Here is a 7104-nt window from a genome sequence, read left to right as displayed (position 1 = left end):
CAGGCCTGTAATCCCAACACTTTGGGAGGCCAAGGCAGGTGGATCACGAGGTCAGGAGATTGAGGCCATCCTGGCTAACACGGTGAAAAGCCGTCTTGACTAAAAACACAAAACATTAGCCAGGTGTGGTGGCGGGCACCTGTCGTCCCAGCTACTTGGGAGGCTGAGGCAGGAGAATGGCATGAACACAGGAGGCAGAGCTTGCAGTGAGCCAAGATCGCGCCATTGCACTGAAGCCTGGGGGACAGAGTGAGACTCCGTCTCAAAAAAAAAAAAAAGAAAGGACCAACTGTTTTCCTGTGTCACACATCTGCTAAAAAGGTTTTCTGTCTTCGCATGAGCTCATGGGCTTTCTGAGCATTTCTGTACCCAGACTGCAGCTTAATGCCAAAGATGCCACAGAAACACACCCCCGACCAGCACACAGACAGCGACATAGCTGTTCAATGGTTTCATCTAGACTCACAGTCTCAAGGTCTCACTTTCACTCACAGTAGCCCAATCAAAGGGTTAGGATTGGTGAACAGACAGGCTCGGTATCACCGAAAAATAATTTCTTTTGGCTTTTCTTGCCCTTGGTCAATGAAATGTTGATCAGATAGAACATCTGAAGCTATACTTGTTTCAAGTTGTGTTTGTTTCCAAAAAAAGTTAGCCAGACACAGTGGCTCATGCCCATAGCCCCAGCACTTTGGGAGGCCAAGGCGGGAGGATTGCTTGAATCCAGGAGTTCCAGACCAGCCTGGGCAACACAGCAAGACCTCATCTCTATAAAAAAAAAAAAAAAAAAGTTGTTAATAAATATGTTGGGGAAGTATGATTTATTTGTGTTTTTTTATTTTAATTCTACCTTTTTTTTTTTTTTTTTTTTGAGACAGAGTCTTCCTCTGTAGCCCAGGTTGGAGTTCAGTGGCATGATCTTGGCTCACTGCAACCTCCACCTCCCGGGTTCAAGCGATTCTCCTGTCTCAGCCTCCCGAGTAGCTGTGACTACAGGCACATGCCACCACGCCTGGCTAAATTTTGTGTTTTTAGTAGAGATGCAGTTTCACCATATTGGTCAGGCTGGTCTCGAACTCCTGACCTCAGATGATCCACCCACCTTGGCCTCCCAAAGTGCTGGGATTACAGGTGTGAGCCATTGCGCTCGGTCAATTCTACTCTTAGTAAGTAATATATTCACAGGGCTCACAACCCTTAAAAACACAAAAGGGTACACAATGAAATTTCCCTCCCTCCCGTGACCCTAGCCACCCAGTTCTCTTCTCAGAGGCAACCAATATTACCAGTTTGGTACTAGATACTGGATATTCCTCTAGATATTCTGTACACATATAAGCAAATGCACAAATATGTTTTTATCTTTTAGTACAGATTTCTACTTGCTCTTTAATTGTATTACATATATAATATAGGTTCACTACATATTTAATATAGGTTTAATTTGACAGGCAAAAACAGCAATTACTTTTGCATCAACTAATACATACAAAATAATATTTATATCATGTTTAAGTTTTTTTTTTTTTTTTAAATTTTGGCTGTGTGCAGTGGCTCATGCCTGTAATCCTAGCACTTTGGGAGGCCTAGGTGGGTGGATCACTTGAAGTCAGGAGTTTCAGACCAGCCTGGCCAACATGGGGAAACCCCGTCTCTACTGAAAACACAAAAATTAGCTGGGCGTGGTGGTTCATACCTGTAATCCCAGCTACTCGGTAGGCTGAGGCAGGAGAATTGCTTGAACCAGGGAGGCAGAGATTGCAGTGGGCCGAGATCACACCACTGCGCTCCAGCCTGGGTGACAGAGGGAGACTCTGTCTCGAAAAAATATATATCTATATATAGAGAGATATTTATAGATATATAGATTTTTTTTTAATGTTAAGCCACCACTCAGCTTAAAAAACATAAACATTTCATCAGCCCCCTGTTAATAAGCCTACAGGTGGTTTCCAACTTCCTGTTGTTAGGCCCACAGCTACAATGAGTATCCTTGTGTATCCACCATTTTATATGTGTGCAGTATATATCTGTAAGATAAATTCCTAGATGAGGATTTTCTAAGTCAAAAGGGATGGTCACAGGTCATTTCTATAGATAAATATCTGGATTGCCCTCCACAGAAGCTGAGAACAATTGATTCATTTGTTTTTGAAAGTTTGCAAGATGCCTAGAAATTTAACAGGTGGCAAAATCATTTAAGTGACAGAAGATAGGAAAGCAAAAGAATCTTATTTAAGTGACATTTCTTGTTAAAAACATATAAAGCATTAACCATCTCTTGTTTCCCCTGAGGCAATCATGTAAAACAACTCCTGAGGGTGTCTTCAGTACTTGGGGAAGGGCCCATATACTTCATTCTGGTGTAATTCCTGTAAGGATTAATATTGCTCAGAACTGACAGGAATGATTACTTCCTGCAATGACGTAATTATGGAATCAAGTTCAGCCACACTTTTTGTGACTTTGTTTACTTTAAAATGCCTGCTGCCTTAGATATTTAAGATGTGCATCTTGGGTTCCAAGTTTTGAAACAAAAATCCTTGCAGAGGCAGAGGCTGCAGTAAGCCAAGATCGTGCCACTGCATACCAGCCTGAGCGACAGAGCAAGACTGTCTCAAAACAACAACAACAACAAAAATCCCCACAATATATAAGTTCTCTCAATATTCAAAAGCATAAGGAACAAGCAGGATGATTATTAACAAAGGATTTATCCAGAAATACAACAACTGTCAGATTATAGGAACCTCTGCAATGCAACGTCATGGCCACTGGGGTTTGGCATTGGAGATGCAAGCAACTAAATATCACCCTCCTTGGGGAGGGCCGCTAACTTGAGCCCTGCCATAAGGATTAGACCGGAAAAGATGTTCTTAAAATCCAGAGATTGGAGAAAGTCAGTATTCCCCCACCTGACCAGATGCCTAAATCAAGAGTATCAGCACATTTTAGAACCAAACATGAATGGGCTGAGATACAGTTCCTCGCCTCTCTTGCCACTTTCTGTAATTAGCCACAGCAGCCACCACTTTGGAAAGGTACTAAAAACAGCCTAATTACACTTAAAATTAGCAATATACCTAAATCCATATTTCATGACACATGGTCCCAGAACACCTGCAGTAGACTTCTGGGTGGGGAAGTGGGAGTGAGTCTGGCTATTAAAATACTGATTTCGGTGATGGCTCACACCTGTAATCTCAGCACTTTGGGAGGCCGAGGAGGGTGGATTGCCTGAGCTCAGGGGTTTGAGACCAGCCTGGGAAACATGGTGAAACCCCGTTTCTACTAAAATTACAAAAATTAGCCAGGCATGGTGGCACACGCCTGTAGTCTCAGCTACTCAGGAGGCTGAAGCAGAGAATCGCTTGAACCCGGGAGGCAATGGTTGTAGTGAGCCAAGATCGCGCCACTGCATTCCAGCCCAGGCAACAGTGCGAGACTCCATCTCAAAAAAAAAAAAAAAAAAAAAAAAAAAGGTTGATTTCTGGACATGGGGTTTGAGAATATTGGTAACACAAACAGTTGCTCACTACAAATCCTCACTAGAAACAGCAGTAAAGAACCACGGTGTGGACTGACTCCTCTGTGCCAGTCACTGACAGTGTCCCTGTGTTAAGACTGTGGACCCACGAACCAAGCAGCCACGGCGGCAGGAATAGAGGTGTGCATGGACTCAGCCACTGTCTTTCACTCACCAGAGCTGACTCGGCTGCCTTCTCGCTGAAGCCATAAGTGGAGACCAAGGCTGAGCTATGGCATCTTAATTATGAGGGATCCCTTCCAAAAGGGAAGACAGAGCTTTGCGCAGTGGCAGTATCATAGCCAATGAGGTTTGTCCGAGGTGCGATAATTGCTAATTGAAAACAAAAGACAGGTGACGTCCCCCCCTTGAGTAAGCACTTCTTCCACAGATGAATTTCCTTTTCCTAATTACCATGCTTCTGCCAGCAACTTACCAGCTCATTGAATGCCTCGTCCACTGCCACAATGCCAGACACCCACATTGCTTCTGATCACAAATCCATTCACAGCAAAAGAAATGGGTCCATATGCTGGTGCCCCCCAGATGCTCTGACCTTACCGCGGTCCCCAGGGGTAGGTGATCTTCTGGATGGTAGAATGAACAGCCCATTGGAGACTGAGCTACAGCATCTGCTGGCAGACACCACCTGGTGATGCTGGGGTTCTGTCCCTTAGGATGCAGTAGATGCTCTGAACCAGTGACAGTACTGCCAGAGTTCACAGGTCTGGGCACCAGAGGTAGACGTGAGTGCATCTCCGACTGCTACACCTATGACTGTTTCTCTAGATGTTTGTTTCCCGTCTCCATCACTTTGAATCAAATGCCTTTTGGATTCACGTAGCAAGTGATTTCTATTCTCTGCCGCTGAGACCTGACTGGTATGCTTACTAAACCAGAACCACCCAGGGAGGTTCTGGGCACTTGCCTTTTTAACAAGTTTGACATTTACTGATAAAGGTTCTTTGAGGTAACTACAGGGTAAGTTACTTCAGGTGGACGGTTGTGAAGGACACTTCATCACCACCGTGGGGAAGCTCAGTGACCCACTCCTGCCCTACAACAGACAGCACCTTGCTAGTGACCCATTATCTGATTACAGAATGTGGGCATGAACTGGGTGAACTGGGAACTGGGTAAAATGGATGGCAGCCAGGCCCTGGAGCAGGAATGCCTAGATTCAAATCCTGTCTCCACCACTCACTAGCTATGTGGCTTTCCATAAGTCACCTTACTTCACTGTGCCTACACAGTGTAACATGAGGAGAATAATGGTATCTACCTTATATTGTTGTTTTGAGGATTGAGGACTGAGGATTAAGTGAGTTCATACACATAAAGAGCTTAGATGCGCTAATCTGCCTGGGGCCAGGCACGATGACTCATACCTGTAATCCCAGCACTCTGGGAGGCCAAAGCAGGTGGATCACCTGAGGTCAAGGGTTCGTGACCAGCCTGGCCAACATGGTGAAACCCTGTCTCTACTAAAAATACAAAATTGGCCGGGCGCGGTGGCTCAAGCCTCTAATCCCAGCACTTTGGGAGGCCGAGATGGGCGGATCATGAGGTCAGGAGATCGAGACCATCCTGGCCAACACGGTGAAACCACGTCTCTACTAAAAACTATAAAAAACTAGCCGGGCGAGATGGCGGGCACCTGTAGTCAGTCCCAGCTACTCGGGAGGCTGAGGCAGGAGAATGGCGTGAACCTGGGAGGCGGAGCTTGCAGTGAGCCGAGATCCGGCCACTGCGCTCCAGCCTGGGTGACAGAGCGAGACTCCGTCTCAAAAAAAAAAAAAAAAAAATACAAAATTAGCCAGGCATGATGGCAGGTGCCTGTCGTCCCAGCTACTCCGGAGGCTGAAGCGGGAAAATACCTTGAACCCGAGAGGCAGAGGTTGCAGTGAGCTGAGATCACGCCAATGCACTCTAGCCTGGTGACAAGAGCAAAACTCCGTTCAAAAACAAAACAAAACAACAAAACACTTCACCTTTCAATGTATGAAATATTATCTTCCCCGCCAACACACACACAATCTCATTAAAGCCTCAAAATAATTCTTAGGTGAGGCAACGAAGGCCCAGAGAGGTTGAGTGACTTACCCAAGGTCACACAGTATGTCACTCACAAATGTAAAACTGTAACGGGGGCCAAGGACTTAAACTTATTTTTCCTGTATTCCAAGTGCAGGGACAAGATCTTCTCAGCATCTGGCCCCAAGGAGGTCAAACATAGCCCTGCATCCTGTGGGCCTTGAGTGGGAACTGATTCAACCATCACCTATGGCTGCAGAAACAGCGTGTGCCATAACAGTGTGACTGTATTAACATCTTGCCCCACAATTTCCTTCCAGTGTTGTTCCCAGAAATTGCTCTAAAACTCCAAGTCCCCATGGAAACCTCAGGAGAGATTGCCTATTGACTCTAAGTGAAATTCTGCTACAACTGCTCCCTATATAATAAATGGATGCTTTTATTTATTTATTTTTTTTGAGAGGGAGTTTCGCTCTGGTTGCCCAGGCTGGAGTGTAATGGCGCGATCTCGGCTCACCGCAACCTCTGCCTCCAGGGTTCAAGCAATTCTCTTGCCTGAGCCTCCCGAGTAGTAGGCATTTGCCACCATGCCTGGCTAATTTTTTGTATTTTTAGGAGAGACGGGGTTTCTCCATGTCAGTCGGGCTGGTCTCGAACTCCTAATATCAGGTGATCTGCCTGTCTTGGCCTCCCAGTGTTGGGATTACAAGCATGAGCCACTGCAAGCAGCCTTTTTAAAATTTTATTTATTTTTGTGTGTGTGTGGAGACGGAATCTTGCTCTGTCACCCAGGATGGAGTGCAATGGCTCGATCTCAGCTCACTGCAACCTCCGCCTCCCAGGTTCAAGAGATCCTCCTGCCTCAGCCTCCCAAGTAGCTGGGATTACAGGCATCTGCCATCATACCCAGCTAATTTTTGTATTTTTAGTAGAGACAGGGTTTCACCGTGTTGGCCAGGCTGGTCTCGAACTGCTGTTCGAGGGATCCACCCGCCTTGGCCTCCCAAAGTGCCGGGATTATAGGCGTGAGTCACTGCGCCCGACCAATAAATGGACGCTATTAAAAGCCTGGCCTCAACAGATACCTGCTGTAAAGCTCAGGGCCAAAGCCACATTCTCTCTGGACTGCCAGGGTAAAAGACATAGTTCATTCTCTGGTGCTAGGCTGCACGGTCAGCTTGGAGGAAAGGGGAAAAGTGTACTGTGAGCTCCTGCTCTCAATATCAAACACAAGACATGGTGCTTTCCATATCTGCGTTTGTGACAAGGGGCTGGAATGAGGTGCCTGCCAAGCATGTGAGAGAACTAATCAAATAAATCCATGGTGTTCTTTGCTCTCTGCAGAAGTCCTTCATAATGTGCTTTTCAGACCACAAGGTGGAAGACTAGGGCTTGGAGTTAAGGCTGAAGGGACTGCAGACGAAACCTGTTTGAAAAAGGACAAGATAATCTAAAAAAGCAACAGAATCTAGTCAAAGGGAAGAATTCAAAGAACAAGTCTTTAGCAGCAGTTTTCCAGCATTATCCTGAGACACAGGGGAGTG

The 7104-nt window shown here is 45.8% G+C and overlaps 1 pseudogene; it reads left to right on the top strand.

Moving 5' to 3' along the window:
• The first annotated feature begins 3802 nt into the window (after positions 1–3802).
• Positions 3803–3885, top strand: LOC111551660 (annotated as a pseudogene).
• The last annotated feature ends 3219 nt before the right edge of the window (positions 3886–7104 follow it).

This window comes from Piliocolobus tephrosceles, chromosome 7 (genome assembly GCF_002776525.5).
Source record: "Piliocolobus tephrosceles isolate RC106 chromosome 7, ASM277652v3, whole genome shotgun sequence".
NCBI lineage: Eukaryota > Metazoa > Chordata > Mammalia > Primates > Cercopithecidae > Piliocolobus > Piliocolobus tephrosceles.
This window is presented reverse-complemented; position numbering and strand designations above follow the sequence as displayed.